Below are 18,738 nucleotides of genomic sequence, written 5' to 3' on the forward strand. Positions count from 1 at the left end.
TTTTGTCCAAGATCAGCAAATTACTTCTGGTATATGCCAAAGTTTTTTTAATATTTCGATTTCGATGATGCATCTCCTTTCCTAGTGAAAGTATCACTGACGTCAGCAAGGTATTTTTTTTAAAACCATGTGCCAATGATACATATCCATTTCTGGTTTGCGTAGTTGTTATCCATCATGCTCCTACTTTACAGTCGTATTATCTTTTCTTATATGTAAATGAATGACTGAAAAACAGGAGACTATTTGAAAGATCACATGGACTACCACTTGCCACTATCCATAGACCAGTCCTAGCCACTATCCATAGACCAGTCCTAGCCACTATCCATAGACCAGTCCTAGCCACTACCCATCCTTCATCTAGTCCTAGCCACTATCCATCCTTCATGTAGTCCTAGCCACTATCCATGGACCAGTCCTGGCAACTAGCCATGAACTAGCACTTGCCATTATATGTACATGGACCCAATCAGCCACTACCCAGACCGGTCTTAGCCACTATCCAAATACCAGTCCTAGCCACTATCCAAATACCAGTCCTAGCCACTATCCAAATACCAGTCCAAGCCACTATCCAAATACCAGTCCAAGCCACTATCCAAAGACCAGTCCAAGCCAGTATCCATGAACTAGCATTTGCCACAACATGTACATGGACCAAATCAGGCACGACCCAGACCAGTCCTAGCCACTATCCATGGACCAGATCTAGCCACAATACATAGACCAGTCCTACCCACTACCCATCCTTCAGCTAGTTCTAGCTGCTAAGTCAAAGCTAGTGCTAGCCGCTAAGTCAAAGCTAGTGCTAGCCACTAAGTTAAAGCTAGTCAAAGCCACTGTCCATCCTTCAGCTTGGTGCGGCCACTATCCATCCTTCAGCTAGTCCTAGCCACTATCGATCCTTCAGCTAGTCCTAGCAACTATCCATCCTTCAGCTAGTGCTAGCCACTATCCAGGCTTAGCCACTATCCAGGCTTAGCCACTATCCATCCTTCAGCTAGGCTTAGCCACTATCCATCTTTCAGCTAGTCCTAGCCGCTACCCATCCTTCAGCTAGTAAAAGCCTATGTCCATCCTTTAGCTTGGTGCAGCCACTATCCATCCTTCAGCTAGGCTTAGGCACTATCCATCCTTCAGCTAGTCCTAGCCACTATCCACCCTTCAGCTAGGCTTAGGCACTATCCATCCTTCATCTAGGCTTAGCCACTATCTATCCTTCAGCTAGTAAAAGCCACTATCCATCCTTCAGCTAGTCCTAGCCACTATCCATCCTTCAGCTAGTGCTAACCACTATCCAGACTTAGCCACTATCCATCCTTCAGCTAGGCCTAGCCACTATCCATCATTCATCTAATCCTACCCACTATCCATCCTCCACCTAGTCCTAGCCACTGTCCATCCTTCAGCTAGTCCTAGCCACTATCCAGGCGTAGCCACTATCCACCCTTCAGCTAGTCTTAGACACTATCCATCCTTCAGCTAGTCCTAGTCACTATCCATCCTTCAGCTAGTCCTAGTCACCATCCATCCTTCAGCTAGTCCTAGCCACTATCCATCCTTCAGCTAGTCCTTGCTACTATCCAGGCGTAGCCACTATCCATCCTTCAGCTAGTCCTAGCCACTATCCATCCTTCAGCTAGTCCTAGCAACTATCCATCCTTCAGCTAGTGCTAGCCACTATCCATCCTTCAGCTAGTCCTAGCCACTATCCATCCTTCAGCTAGTCCTAGCCACTATCCAGGCATAGCCACTATCCACCCTTCAGCTAGTCCTAGCCACTATCCATCCTTCAGCTAGTCCTAGTCACTATCCATCCTTCAGCTAGTCCTAGCCACTATCCATCCTTCAGCTTGTCCTAGCCACTATCCATCCTTCAGCTTGTCCTAGCCACTATCCATCCTTCAGCTAGGCTTAGCCACTATCCATCATTCAGCTAGTCCTAGCCACTATCCATCATTCAGCTAGGCTTAGCCAATATCCATCCTTCAGCTAGTCCTAGCCAATATCCATCCTTCAGCTAGTCCAAGCCAATATCCATCCTTCAACTAGTCCTAGTCACTATCCATCCATTAAGCTAGTCCAAGCCACTAGTAGTGCCATACCCACTATCCATATAACCCAATTCAACCTACTATCCATGGATTAGTTTTAGCTACTATCAAAACAATACACTGTTCTATCCATTATCCATCCACAGACTAGTTAAGCCACTATCCATCCATGGACTAGTTCTAGCCATCATTAAAGGACTAGTTCTCGCCACTATCCGTCAAAAGACAAGTACAAGCCACTTTTCCTCCACAGACGAGGTTTAGCCAGTATTGGCTATCGATTCATGGACGAAACTTGAATCAGTGTTAATTTCATAGTCAGGGCCAACGCAATAAATTCTAACACTAAACTTTCACGGTGATAGGGAAGTAATTTACCAATCACGGACCCACTGAAGCCATCGCGTCACCCAGGTATCCTCAACTACACACTGCGATACAGAAGAGGCACAAGCTAGGGCGCTCCAAGTGACTCCGAGGAATATGGATTGCTGCAGTACTGGCATCAGCATAACCTCCAACACTAAGTGAATATCGATAAGCTCGATGGTGAAAACACTTGTGGAACATGTTATGGTATATGAACAGGAAGCTGGATTTGCCGTATCAAGGTTAGGTCCCAGCATCAAAGAAGGAAGAACTCTCTTATCTGCTTACTGATAAAAGAGTGTGGTTCTTGAAGCATGGCACCTCCCGACACTCATCACCTTCCACACCGACAGATCAGCGAGGATGGCCACTAGGGGAGTATGTTCTCTTCGACTAGTCAGTGTAGCCTTGCTACAGGCTGTACTAGAGGAAAAACCCATGTCATTCCAGCTTACAAATTTGAAACACCCACACAGTGCTGCAGACACTGTTGAACCTTTGAGTATTAATCTTACTCACATTTAATCATTCACATTGGGTCTTTGTAGTTTTCTTTAGGCATTCAATAGTGTTTGAAAAAAGCGTCAGCCTGTAGTCCCGTGGTAGACCCTGGGACGGGCCCGTAGTTTCAAATGTTTATGGGTCCTTATGGCCCGCAGATAATTTACGTGTTGATTTATTTGTCACAATAAGCTGCAGTTTATTAAATGAGGGCCTGATGAATTTAGTCAAGATCTGCAGCTTTTATAGTCTGTGGGTCTTCATGGCAGCCTGTTGATTTTTGTTTATTTTAAACACTGGTATTCAATATATTTCACTCCCAGGCTATTGGCGGTTTAAAAACAATCGGTAATCTTTTTTTTTAAATATATCTCTATGAACTGCTGTTTCAGATCACTTCATATTTGGCACATACGCAGCTTATCTAGTAGGGCTGGGACGGGTAACTCGGGTACCTGAGTCGGGTGGGTACTGTGTAGGACCTGGGTACCCACAGGACTACCCGGACCCGTGGTTAGCCACGTGATATATTGTTTAATGACAAAAGGTATCTAGAACTCTATGGTTACACTACAAGTCACAAATGTTCGCATTTCTTTCTGACTATGCACCAATTCCTTCTGACTTTAATATGTTTGAATAAAGATAAAACAGTCAACTCCAGTGTATGCATGACCAGATTGTTTAATACATGTATCTAAATATGTTTTTCCTGTGCTTTGGTAGAAAAATGCCCAATCAGACATTTTGTACCGATCTCTTGAGACACGGGTAGGGTCGGGTAATACGGGGATGGGTAAATTCAGACTCGTCCCAGCCCTATTATCTAGAGCTCTGCCAATGTTGTTCCACTTATTGTAACATGGTTATCAGCAAGTCTAGGCAGACTGACAAGCATAAGACCAACACAAGTTGATAACTTTAAAAATATAACTGTCAATTGTCTTTAAAATTTAACACAATATTTTCATAAACAATAATTTTTGTAAGAGACCTATGCAAGTCTATACGCGTTGAACATTCAGCCTCTGACTGTTATCCTAAATCATGTTGTGTTGGAGCTCTGTGCATCAGCTGCATATATTTCATAATGAGTGTTATCAGGGCTTGGAAGATTACAGGCAGAATATAGAATCCTTTAGTTCTTATCTGCCCCTACTTGAGAAAGTTTTATCCAATACATAGGTCATAAACTGGTGTTATACCTAAATAAACCTACTAGTAGAGCAGGGCATGCTTCCCTTTCAGTGATCTGAACGGGATCTGGTGGTCAGGCTCGCTGACTTGGTTGATGCATGTCATCGATCCCAATTGCATGGATTGATGTTCATGATGTCAATCACTGGATTGTCTGGTCCAGACCCGATTATTTACAGGCATAGTCATCTTTTACGGCAAGCATGGGTTGCTGAAGACTTATTCTACCCCCGATCTTCACGGGCCACCATATCTTGAAATACCCCAAAACAATTAGAAAGAACAATATTTCTTTTTCATTTTATTATGGCTATCAATACTATTGATATTCTAGATAATTGATTAATTGATTGATTAATGGTGCACACAGCAACATTCAAGCTAAATGACAGAAGTCTGTAATTAATCAAGCCTGGACCAGACAATCCAGTGATTGACATCATAAGCATCAATCTATGGATACAATGACATACATCAACCAAGTCAGCGAGCCTGACCACCCGATCCCATTAGTTGCCTCTTACAACAAGCATTGTCACCTTTAACGGCAAGCATGGGTTGCTGAAGTCCTATTCTACCCTGGATCTTCACGAGATTTTTTCAAGTGCATGTACTTGCGAAAACAGAAGCAGCCCTGCCTGACAAAACTATTTCGGTTCAATCTCTATTTGAATCTTCCCTTTCACCCAGGCCTTTGTGTAAAGCCATGGCACTAAATGAAGCAAATCTAGATTTTCCAAACGTTCTGAAACTCAGTTACAGGTTCGATCTCCTGGGGCCCCTTTTCAGTTTAAATGTAGTCGCTTGTTTTTATCAAAGTCATATATTTTCAGAGTCTGAACATCAGTCTTCCACCATTGCCTCTAAATACTATATCCTCCAGAGGTTGAAGAGGCTCCGATCTGAGCAGAGATTTTGGTGTTTGAAGTTACCCGAGTTCACTCCATTGACAGGCTCTGTGCTGACCACTATATTAGACCCGTGGTGACAGCTGATGATAAATGTCCAACATATTACTGCAGCTGACAATGCATTTCCAATTACAAAAAAAAATAAAATTGAAAGATCAACACAAATTTTTCTACTTGTCTTTTCATAATAATTTTGTACTAGTTCAAAACCCAACGTCAAGATTTCAATCAGCATCTAATTTCATTAAATTTCTGAACTGTTATTTATCGTTTTTGTTTTGAGCTTTTATCTGAGTTTCTACTTTCTACCACCTTTGCAATTTATTTATAAGAAATGGCCAAACACATTCAAGGCAAGTTCTGGGGCATGGGTGGCCAAAGGCGCGCATTTCGCGGTGCAGAGTTGCATCCCGTGGGCTAGCCGGAAACCTATGATTGTGGGTTCGAATCCCGGTTCACCCCGATTATGTTTCTAGGTTTGTCAGCACCATACCCGTGCTCATGGGTTTCACCAAAGTGGTAAATGTCTGAGACCTGCATCACTTTGGGCTTTCCTCCCACATTAAGCTGACACGCTGTGATATAACTGGAATACTGTTAAAAGCGGCGTTAAACCCAACTCACTCACTCACTCACTCAAGACAAGTTCGGGTCAGTAGAAAAAACATTTCTGGCATAAACTGTGGACAAAAGATTCAGACCAGCTCGTTCTAACTCTTATCTCTGGACCCCAAACAAGTCCAGTCAGAGCATTGCATGTTTCCAAGATGGCTCGATATACTGCATGTGCCCAGAATACTTAGATCTCGTCTCTCCTCCATCCCCACTAATTGTTTTTCTGACCATGACACACACTTTCAAACTGTTGTGGCCGAGACATTGAACCAAGGCATCAAAACCCATTCCCGCACAATGTCTTTCAGGTTTTTCAAATGGAATATCCATTGATAACAAAGCTCTGGTGTTCTACAAAAGTCAACTCAAAAACCTTCAAATGTGCCTCAACCAAACATTAACCCGAGCCAAGTCTCCCACTACAAAGCATGTCTTTCTAACATTGAAAACATTTCTCCAAAAAAGCAACTGTTTTGCAAAAAGCTATATAATTAAGGGTAACTTGTGTCCGAACTGTGATATATTTTTTACATCCAAATCTATCAAAGAAATTGAATCCATATTATCAAGGTTGTTGAGTGAAGGCTCCGACAGTTATTTTGTGCAAACAGTATTCCCGTAAAAACTGACCTGTCGACTGCAACGTTAACTTACCAGCTATCGAGAGTAAGCACTATTGATTCCTGGCCATGTTTTTCACTTAAAACTTTCTCTCAGCCAGAAACGCACCAATTTCTTAGTAATGATCACAAATGGTTCCAAAAAAGTTCAATTCTTGGTGCTACTTGTTTGAGCCAATCTCATGAATCGAGAAAATGCTGAAGTTAAAAACCCTTTCCTTTCCAACTGTAATGTCACACAAAATATATTCTAACAGTTACTCTTAAGTAGGGATGTGCGGTTTTATCGGTATACCGGTATATTGCAATACAAATTCATCACGATACGTATCGCGATACGTTTTTGGCGTATCGGTTTTTCCCTCTTTATTCAAACTGTGACTGACATGTATATGCCATGATGTATCGTCTTACCTTATTAAATCAAAACAAAGACAAAACAAATGCTTCATACTCTTGATTGTAGATAAAACTAATAGTACAATTTATTAAAATTGGTTCATAATTTTGACCTAATTGTTAACATTGCAGATTTCATATTAATATTTGTCAAAGGGATATGAAAAAAAGCTTTTCTCTTGGTAGAAATTATTTCCCAATATATTGCAATTATATTGCAAAATGTTTTTGAAATATTGCAATATATCGCAATACACTTTTAGGTCCAATTCCCAACCCTACTCTGAAGTCATTATTGCATGTAGCATATTTTCTACACGCACACGCACACACACACCCCATGTGTCTATGCGTTCAGAAATTACCCTTGTAATTCAATCACTTCTACACTGAGAAATAAAATATTTGCAGCACTAACAAGATCTGTTTTTCACCATACTCAATTTCACAAGGATGTTTCTTACAAGAATCAATACTAATTTTCAGAGTTTTTACAGTCTCATCAATCATGTATTTCTAGAAACTTTGAAATATCTTCGGAAACTTGTAATGTTTCATACAGGAGCTACACATACCTGACAGATTGCAATGGCACTTGGGCAGATAAATATAAAATCACCTCTCCTTACGACTCAGATGACGAGCTACAAGGTCATTGAACCATTCAGATGACTAGCTACAAGGTCATTGGCCCAATCAGATGACTAGCTACAAGGTCATTGGCCCAATCAGATGACTAGCTACTAGGTCACTGAACCAATCAGATGACTAGCTACAACGTCATTGAACCATTCAGATGACTAACTACTAGGTCATTGAACCATTCAGATGACTAGCTACTAGGTCATTGGCCCAATAAGATGACTAGCTACTGGGTCATTGAACCAATCAGATGACTAGCTACTATGTCATTGGCCAAATAAGATGACTAGCTACTAGGTCAATGAACCAATCAGATGACTAGCTACTAGGTCATTGGCCCAATAAGATGACTAGCGACAAGGTCATTGAACCATTCAGATGACTAGCTACTAGGTCATTGAACCATTCAGATGACTAGCTACTAGGTCATTGAACCAATCAGATGACTAGCTACTAGGTCATTGAACCATTCAGATGACTAGCTACTAGGTCATTGAACCAATCAAATGACTAGCTACTAGGTCATTGAACCATTCAGATGACTAGCTACAAGGTCATTGAACCATTCAGATGACTAGCTACTAGGTCATTGAACCATTCAGATGACTAGCTACTAGGTCATTGAACCATTCAGATGACTAGCTACTAGGTCATTGAACCATTCAGATGACTAGCTACTAGGTCATTGAACCAATCAGATGACTAGCTACTAGGTCATTGAACCATTCAGATGACTAGCTACAAGGTCATTGAACCAATCAGATGACTAGCTACTAGGTCATTGGCCCAATAAGATGACTAGCGACAAGGTCATTGAACCATTCAGATGACTAGCTACTAGGTCATTGAACCAATCAGATGACTAGCTACTAGGTCATTGAACCATTCAGATGACTAGCTACAAGGTCATTGAACCAATCAGATGACTAGCTACTAGGTCATTGGCCCAATAAGATGACTAGCGACAAGGTCATTGAACCATTCAGATGACTAGCTACTAGGTCATTGGCCCAATAAGATGACTAGCTACTAGGTCACTGAACCAATCATAGCCCTTTAAAATCCAGAGACCTATCTTGACAGCCCTTGCAATAAGTACGCTGTACAGAGATGCCAGTTGGTGAAAACATACAATTTACAGAGAATGAGATTGTGAGTGAGGGATTTTGGCTTAACACCACTTTAAACAGTACTTCACTTAAATTACCGCATGTCTTAGATGTAAACCACTTTGATGAAACCCATGAGCAAAGATATGGAGCTGACAAACCTAGAAAGCACAATAACTCTTGATACTTAGAGAATAATTTACAACCTACAGGGAAATATGTTTTGTTTGTTTGTTTGTTTGTTGTTTAACAGCACAATATCCAAGCATTTCGTAAATAATCTAGTCTGGACCAGACAATCTAGTTATTTGCAGAAATATGCAGTCATGCTGTCACATCGTCATGAAGCACTTCACAAACAATGAAAACAATGGACCAACTGAAGTGAACTAGCCAATCAGCACGAAGCAAAGATGTTCAGTGAAAATAACTGACAATAATTTCCCCTCAATCCGTGGCCCAATGGGTAATATGACCCTGAACATCACCCCAAAACATGGATGAAGGTGTAAGCTTACCTATGAAAAAATGCAAAATTTCTGGACAAGATTTCAGACGACAGTTGAGGTAGCTGGCCAAGGTGACACGAAGAGAGTACCCTGGCCAACTTGTGAGGAAGATCCTGAATTATGTACCTCTACTCATAAGCCTCTTGACCTGTTTAATCGTAACTATTTTCTTACCACTCCTCGACCTCGTCATGTCAAAGACGCAGGCCTCACACCCAAAGATAAACAACTGAAGTATATGCCAATGTGTAAACCAAAATTATGTCCCGTATTACAAATAATGTGATCAAAGAGGGACGGTTCAAAAGTTTTTACAAGTAATTAAATGTGACCTGTTGTCAATTCATTGAATCGCTTGTCATGAGACTTATTCACAAATAGATAAGTAGTTCAATTGATAAATGAACTATTCAGACATGTTGCGCTACTTTCTGTCTTATGGTGATGTGCAAGGGATTGGTTCAAAAGTTGATAAAATTTTATCTTCAATCTTTTTTATGTGACCTATTGTTATGATGTCATGAATATATCAAGATATCGATAAAACATAATGTCGACACTGCATTTATTAAAATTTATTGATACCGAACAATTTTATTAATTTATTTATCTCTACATCGTGAAACGTTCGAGTCAATATTTTGATACTAATCAATGACAGCTCTCATCTACTGCACATTCATTAAGTAGATTGAAACACAGTTTCTCTTAGTAAATCATATCACTTGGAATATAATTCCCAATTTTCACCTCAAATCATTGTAATCTAAGCATTAATTTATCAACTCAAAACTTTTGAGATGTCCCCCACATCTTGCTTGAAGTTGATTCCATAAAGCTGTGAATGTCCTTTTCACACAAACTAAAATAATATTCCGATGGTCGTCACTGCCATGTTGACAAATCTGTAAGCCTTTATACAGCAGGGATGTGTCACAAAGGAATTTATCAATACTTCCTACATATATTTGCACCAAAAACATTCTCTCTTCAAGGGAGGGAGCTACAAAAATAACAGTACAATTCACTGAGTGAGTGAGTGAGTGAGTGAGTGAGTTGGACTCAACACTGCTCTTAACAGTGTTCCAGTTATATCACAAAGTGTCAGCTTAATGTGGGAGGAAAGCCCAAGTGATGCTGACATACCCAAGAAACATAATCAGGATGAACCGGGATTCAAACACACATTCACAGTGGTAGAAGCTAACACTAGTCAATGTAACATATAGCATAACCCTTTGGTAAGGACTACAGGATTAGTGCCACTTTCTAACACTGATTCATAGGTTCCTGGCATGCCCAAGGGACACAACTCTGCACAGCGACTTGTGTCTTGGACTGGTCGACCAATGCCCCCAACAATTCATGGGATACGCAATACAATTTGTACTGGGCAAAGAGTGCTACAATGTACAAAGTTACCCAGAGACACAATTTCAAAACATGGCTGCCTGTCTCAAACTTACTGATGTGTCCTCCATCTTAAAACAATTTCTGAGGGAATGTCAGGTTGTCTTGTATTTTAATTATTTTTATCAAGAACAACTCACGGGTATAAAAAAACCCAACAGACTAGACCCAAGGGAGTAAAAACATATTGAATAACCAAAGTCTGTTTGTTTGTTGCTTAACGTCACACTCCAGCAATATTCCAGCTATATGACGACTGTCTGTAAATAATCAAATCTGGACCAGACAATCAAGTGATTGACACCATGAGCGTCGATCTACGCATAGGGATACGATGACATGCATCAACCAAGTCAGCGAGCCTGATCACACGATCCGTTAGTCGCCTCTTACGGCAAGCATGGGTTGCTTCAGGTCTATTCTACCCCAAACTATCAATACCAATCAATGTGAATGATAACATGTGAGTACTCAATAGTTTCAAAAAATACCTGGAGCCCAGAAACTCGACATATGTAGGACAAATTACTTAACCCTTACACAGTGTTTGAAATTAACCATAGAGTCACAAAGGTGGCCCCAGATTCAAATACCATAGAATGTCATTTTACAATCAGTATTAATCATGTTAATAATTTTATTAAAATGATCATGACTGTTGGTACTCGAGTCTTGTATCAGTGTCGAGTTTTCTCCGTTTGTTGTTTCATACCACACTCTCTGCGATATACCAGCTATATGACAGCATGAACAATCGATAGGGGTGTCACGATAAACCGGAATATCGATATATCGCTATTGGTAAGCACTTAAAGTCAATAAATTGATTGTTAAATCAGTTTCCGATCAATATTATCGATTTCAGTTAGGAATATCGATAGTTTCGATTGTATTTACCATATCAATAAAATACATGCACTGCTGTTCAAATTTGTTTTTCTTTTGATCATGAGTACCGGTAGTAGTAATTTACACATGGTAATGTGGAAGTTTCTTTTTTTTTAATTATTAGGGTAAAGAAAAAACAAAATATCAGTCATATCTCAAACTTTACTTTTTATTTGTTGTTATGGTTATCACAATCAAAGGAAACGTCAGTTCCAAGGTTTAATTCAACTCTAAAATCCATCTAAAATGATACACTGAAAACTATCGATATTTATCGCAATCGTTGCTTGCAATATCAATAGTTATCGCAATAGTTTCTTTCAATATCAATAGTTATCGCAATAGTGATTTCCAGACCAATGGTCAACCCTAATAATCGAGTCTGAGCCAGACAATCCAGTGATTGACATCATGAGCACTAATCCAGACAATTGAGATCAGTGACATGCATCAGCCAAGTCAGCAAGTCTGACCACCCAATCATGTTAGTCGCCTCTGATGACAAGCATGGGTTGCTGATGACCAATCCTAAAACAGAGCTTCACAGGTAGTCAATTTTTGATATTTCAACTTGAGATCAATATGATGGATCATGGACAATGTCATTGCATCTCTATTGTTGACCCACAATGAGCAACAACATTCCGTACGAATGATGAACAGCAAATGCGCTGACGATCAAATCGATGCTCAATCCTTCTGACACAAACACCAACAAATTAAAAAACACAAAAGAATCCACAATGTTCAATCAATCAATCAAATGAGTCAATTATGGATAGCGCAATACATAATTGATTTAACAATCAGTTACACAAAAACTGTTCCTATTGGTTTCAACAACTCCACAATTGATTAATTTCAAACTGATCTCTACAAGTTGCCAACAAACAACCATGTTAGTCTTGCCATAACGCTTCAGCAAGCCGAGATCGAAGAAGTACAACAGACATGATAGGCACATGAAATATACATCTGATAGTGAAGAGTTCGGATGGCTAACCTGCGATTGTGTTCCACAATGTGAGTCAGTGATGTGAAATGTGTGCTGACAGCTGCTGTGGTTGGTCTTATCAGAGGTAGCACTTCCAAGCGGCATGTAGACGTGATATACAGCTATTTATCACACACCATCAGTGAGAACGTGGTGGTAACACAGGAAGAATAAATCTTTTAAAACAAACGAGAGGGAGGAAAGATTGCAAGAACTTAAGTTTTATGGCAAAATCGGGAACAATGTCTCGTTAAGATAGCTGCAGAATTAATGGTCTTTGCTACGCTGAGAAACAATTAAATATTTTTCCAAAAGGAAGAAAAGTACAATAATTACTTTAAGATGAAATAATACATTGCCAAATGTTCAAAACTAGCGCTGGCTATCTTAAAGATTGATAATCGTTAACTTCATATCGATCAATTATTGATAAATAACTTTAAGCAAATATACAAAAAGCTCAGAGACAAAACATTATACTTCATGTCCCTGGTGAGTGGTGACATTGATTACTTTGTGGACATCAAAGATATAGCAAAATCAGTTGCTTCACGTCTTTGACAGTGGACAAAAATAAGTCTACTTCGGTAACTTAAAACTTTATTTCATCACAAATTCACAATAGTTTATGAAAGATATTATCAATGACACAATTACATATCAATTATTGTTAATATTTCTTCTTATCGACGATAATTCCGATTAACATACTTTGGCGCCAACCTCATACAAGACCCCTGTGAGGATTACTGTTAGAACGGGTCCCCAGCAACCTATACTGGTTATAAGAGGTGACCAAATGGCTTGAGGGGTCAGACTACGTGGCTTGGTTGATTGCGTGACGTAGTGGATAGATGCTTACAACATCAATCACAGGATTGTCTGGTCTAGACTTGATTATTTACAGACCACTATCATATAACTATAATGTGGTGTTAAATATCAACAAAGAAATCTTATACAAGACCACTATCTTACAAAAAACAGGCTCTAACCTGGAATCAAGGAATTCTTAATCCATTCACAAGAGATGTTAAGGCATACCTACCTCACGATATGAAGCATAGCTTCATACTTAAGTACCTAGCCTAACACTCCCTGAAAACATAGAATTTTGATGAAAACAAGCAATGCATTCATTTCAAATTGAAAAGGAGCCCTAGTGATATTGGAGTTTCAGACCTTGAACCTGTGGAAAATCTAGACTTGCTACATTCAGAGCTATTGAATTTAAGTAAGGGCTGCTCAGAAGGGAAAATAATTGATTCAATGACTGAGACAGACTATTGGGTACCATATGATACGCATTGTGATACGCATTGTGATACTTAATTTGTGCTCTACTTTTTTTGCTAATTTCTCCATTTTCTGTCTGTCTGACAATCTATTATCCATTTTTTGTTTATTTCACATGATTTTTCCTGTATCATGCAGTCGGACAGAACATAAAGTTTCACGACAGACAGCAGGTAGAGAAGGCCAGAGTATTTATTAGACCAAGTTACTGCAAAAGGTAGTAAATTTGATACAGAATTTAAACATGAATCAACACTAGAACAGGCCTATCAAGTATCAGATGCAAATTGCAATGCATCATTGAACCATAACATCCGGACTGTCCTCCATCTGAGCCCTGAAAATGTGTACCAACATGAAACCAAATTAGTCTGGTGTGCCCAGTAGTGAGAGCCATTTGTAGTGCTGCTACACCACAGCTGGAGTCAGTGGTCATGGAGAGGAGTAATCAATGGGCAGCAGGAGCTACTGGCATTTAGAATGTTAAAGTAAATACACAGTCCGGCTCCTTCCACTCCCGCCTCTCACACTTGGCTTCACAGCCTGATTAACAAATGACTGTAGGGTGGCCCAGTGGAAAGTGCGTCAGTTTGCCACAGACTCCAGTTTGATTCCCACATGGATCCAATGTCAGACGGTACCAAAGGTTTTGGGGCCTAATACTTGTTTGTTTGTTTGTTGTTTAACGTCGCACTCAGCAATATTCTAGCTATATGACGGCGGTCTTTAATTAATCTAGTCTAGACCAGACAATCAAGTGATTGATATCATGGGCATCGATCCACGCAATTGAGATCGATGACATCCATCAACCAAGTCAGCGTGTCTGACCACCCGATCCCATTAGTTGCCTTTTACGACAAGCATAGTCACCTTTTCCGGCAAGCTTGGGTTGCTGAAGACCTATTCTACCCTGGATCTTCCATGTCTTTTGGGCCTAATAGCATTGTTTCAGTAGATTGTAACCCATGGGTTAGTATGACCATGTTAGGAGACATAGAAATTGTACCAGTCTTGAACCTGGGGCAAGAGGCTTCTGCTCACTCGTATAAGCAATGAAGAACATTGGAGTCATATTAGTGTGTCAGCTTTATATCTGAGGAAAGTGTAAACGGATGAAGTCTTGGACTTTTACCAGGCAATCTGCAACTTCAGGTACTCATCCAAAGTGCAAGTCTAGTCACATTTTATTTGGCCTTGCAAGCACAGCAAAGAATGTCCATTATTAATTCAAAAATCTACTGAAAATGATGCCAAGATGACAAGACTAAGAACTTAGCACGGTTGCTTTGGTGGAACCCACAAGCATGGAATTGTTCTGATATAATATCAGAATGGAGGCAATTCTGGAACTTGAAACCATGATTAGCAGATCCAGACATGGCCAAGGGATGCAACTCTGCACAGTGAATCGCTACACCTAAGAGTAATGGGCTCCTCAAGATGTTTTCGTTCAAACACAACTGCACTCGATCTCACATCAACATCCCATCTGATCATCACACAACAAACACTTCAACCTTAATCTTCAACAAGCCAGCTGATCACACGATTCCATTTAGGAAACAAACATGCACATAAATTCATGTACTTAAACATCAAAGACCTTGATTCCAGCAATGAGTAACAATAATTACATTATGCCGTGTCCCGGCAGCAGGAGTATACTTGAGCAACAATGCCACACAGGGTTCCATACATTCCTATCCACTGAACCACAAACCCAGTCTCTGTGATGAGCAGCCAATCAATATCTGCCTATTGGTAAGTGTCAGTGAATTACCTGTTTCCACACAACACTCGGGCTCAGCGGACAGCGGGAGATGTGCATGTGAATACACTAATGTGTAACTCATTTGCTTGTGGAGTGAGTGAGTGAGTTTATGCCGCTTTAACAGCGTTAGAAATTGGTACTAGTCCTGTAGTCCTTACCAAACTGCCCAATAGTAATGGTATCCTAAGGACCAGTAGAAATTGGCCCATTTTAAGTGTTTTACTATATGTTATCATTATAAGGACTAGTGAACAAAAAATGTTAGTTTCTAACCCTGCTTTAAGCATATTCCAGCAATATCATGAGTGAGTATGGTTTTATGCCGCTTTTAGCAATATTCCAGCAATATCACGGCAGGGTACACCAGAAATGTGTTTCAAACATTGTACCCATGTCGGGAATTGAACCCTGGTCTTTGGCGTGACGAGTAAAGTGGTAGAAACTAACACGTTTAGTCCACTAGTCCTTATAAAAACATATTGCAAACCCCTTAAAAATGGCAAATGTTTACTAGTCCTTGTGACACCTTAAGTATGGGCTGTTTGGCAAGGGCTATAGGACTAGTGCCATGTTCTAACGCTAAAGTACCCATGTAGAGAATCAAACCCTGGCCTTCAGAGTGACGAATGAATGCTTTAACCACAAGGCTACCCCACACACCATGCCTCACACCAGTGAGTGAGTGAGTGAGAATGGTTTTACGCCGCTTTTAGCAATATTCCAGCAATATCACGGCGGGGGACACCAGAAATGGGCTTCACACATTGTACCACATCTATCTTGCCTGTGGCAGACATACTGGGTTGACCACAAGAAACTCTGGGTTGGAGAGTACAGGAATGTTAACAGAGTGTTATCCACACTCCGGCGCAGTGGTGACTCAGCATAACACCACTGCCACAGGCTAATTTGCATATCACGTGACCGGACTTTTCTCTTGTTTGTAAACAAACACGGCTTTTCAGAAATCAATGTAGAACGGACTAATGCAAGTATTTGGGGTCGCTTAACATATTGTTTTGCATAATTATATAGATATGTTACTACAACTGTGACAGTGAGTTGCATGACAATATATATTTATGCATCAAAAAGACAGTATCGCCAGCTCGTGGAGCCTTACAACCAATGTAAACAAAGAACTATGCTGGCTGGCTGGCTGCCAGCCGAAAGAAACTCTGGGTTTGAGAGTACAGGGATGTTAACAGAGTGTTATCCCTAATAGTGAAGTAGCAGCGGTAAAAACAAACATTTTAATACTAGTCCTTATTAATAGCAAAACCCTAAAAAAATAATTTCTACCAGTCCCTTTGACACGTTAACTGTTAGGCAGTTTGGGAAGGACTACAGGACAAGTGCTAATAGTCTTCAGTGCACCATTCCAAGTTCCACAAATCTGTCTCTTAAGTTTATATACTTCCTTGAGAAGGAAATGCCAACAACCCATCAACTGGCCTTTGAACTGAACACATTAATCATCGATGATGTTTGAGATGTGATGTTGTTGGAAGTCTTGCAACAAAGCTCTTCATGTCTGTGCTTAATTTGTGTTTGTTCGTGAACTGTTCATTACAGCCCTGCAGATCCTACGATTCACAGCACGTCTCTCAAAACAACCTCGGCCTGATTGCTTGCCTGTCAGGATATGACTGTCTGATAGGTGGCTGTTTTGGTGGTAAGCCGATTGTGATTGACAAATACTGGATTTGTCGGATGTAATGTGGGACTGTCACAGATGCTCCCTCGCAGGCAAGCTGACTTGGGACAATGATTAGTATAGGTGTGTGTAAGTGAGTGAAAGTGAGTGAGTGAGTTGGGTTTAACGCCACTCTTAACAGTATTACAGTTATATCGCGGCGTGTCAGCTTAATGTGGGAGGAAAGCTCGAAGTGATGCAGGTCTCAGACGTTTACCACTTTGATGAAACCCACGAGCACAGGTATGGTGCTGACAAACCAAAAAACATAATTGGGGCAAACCGGGATTCAAACACACAATCATAGGATTCTGGCGTGCCCAAGGGACACAACTCTGCACAGCGAATCACAGCACCTTAGATGACTGAGCCACCCGTGCCCCTCACAATCGATGAAGGAATGCTGTCACATGCAGTTTTCAAAATTGATCTTTTACTTTTGACATAATCTTTAACTTTTGACATTTGACATTAGGGCTACAACAATGAGCCTTTGAAGTTAATGCTTCATCTAACACTGCAAAGTATAGTGCCCTTAACTTGCACTTTGGATAGCTTACTGGTAATCCAAGATAAGTTGAACCAACAGATAAAACGTGTTTGCGATAAGTAGGCGGTGCACAGAATTTAGACAAACATATTTGGCTTGTTACAGGTAGAGTTGGTTGGTTGGTTTGTTGTTTAACACCGCACTCTGCAATATTCCAGCTATATGACGGGGTCTGTAAATAATCGAGTCTGGACCACACAATCCAGTGATTGATATCATGAGCATCGATCCACGCAATTTGGATCGATGACATGCATCAACCAAGTCAGCTAGACTGACCACCCGATCCCGTTAGTCGCCTTTTACGGCAAGCATGGGTTGCTGAAGATCTATTCTACCCCGGATCTTCATGGGTCTGTTATAGGTAGAGAGAGTGTACGCATGCGGTGCACGTGCAAATCATGACGATGAAATTGACTACGCTCCCATGGACACAGAGGTCGTTGTGACATGTCAATACCAGCAATCACGAAAAGTCGTTTTACAGAAGTAACTTACAAACAAATATATATGTCAAAGCTTGTTCAGCTTGGTCAAAAAGATCCCGACGCAGATGTGATTCAACAGCAGCAACTTATGCTACTACCTTCCAGCAGACTGGTTCCATCTCAAGCTATTAATGTCATCACATGATCTTCCCAGCAGGAGAATAATTCATTCAAACATAGAGCATCACAAATCTATAAGTCCCCCAGACATACAGTTTTGATCCGAGAGTGACAACGAGTGATGCTTCGATGGTCAGTTATTACTGATGATTGAACGTTTCCTGTAGAGATGCAATAAATGTGGAGAAATCTCATCTAATATTTCTTTGAAATGTTCAACCATTGAACAGATCTCTACATACTATCTTGCACCTATCACACTCATCAATAAATAACCGAGGGGCAGTTTCAATTACAGGACATACCTAAGATTCAATAATCATGAAGAAATCGCATTTCTTCTTTTAAATGTTCAACCATTGGATAGATTTATCAACACTTACACCAGTCACACTCATAATCAATTAAAAAAACAATCAGGCATTTTCAATAATGTTTTCTAAGTTTCATCATATTTCAAATCATGGTAAAATAATTATTTCGTATTGAAGTTCAAAAAATATATGCCACCAGTTATTATCGATGATTGATTGGTTGAACAACCAGTTATGGCTGGTGATATTTCATAACTGATTCCGAACACAACACCCTGG

The 18,738-nt window shown here is 40.3% G+C and overlaps 1 protein-coding gene across 1 annotated transcript in view; it reads right to left on the minus strand.

The window, feature by feature from the left end:
* LOC139449122 (disks large homolog 1-like) overlaps nt 1-18,738 on the minus strand; it is a 346,607-nt gene that overhangs the window by 314,561 nt on the left and 13,308 nt on the right. The window lies entirely within an intron of this gene.

The sequence above is a fragment of the Haliotis cracherodii genome, unplaced genomic scaffold (genome assembly GCF_022045235.1).
Source record: "Haliotis cracherodii isolate W230 unplaced genomic scaffold, xgHalCrac1.p SCAF_7, whole genome shotgun sequence".
Classification (NCBI taxonomy): Eukaryota; Metazoa; Mollusca; class Gastropoda; order Lepetellida; family Haliotidae; genus Haliotis; species Haliotis cracherodii.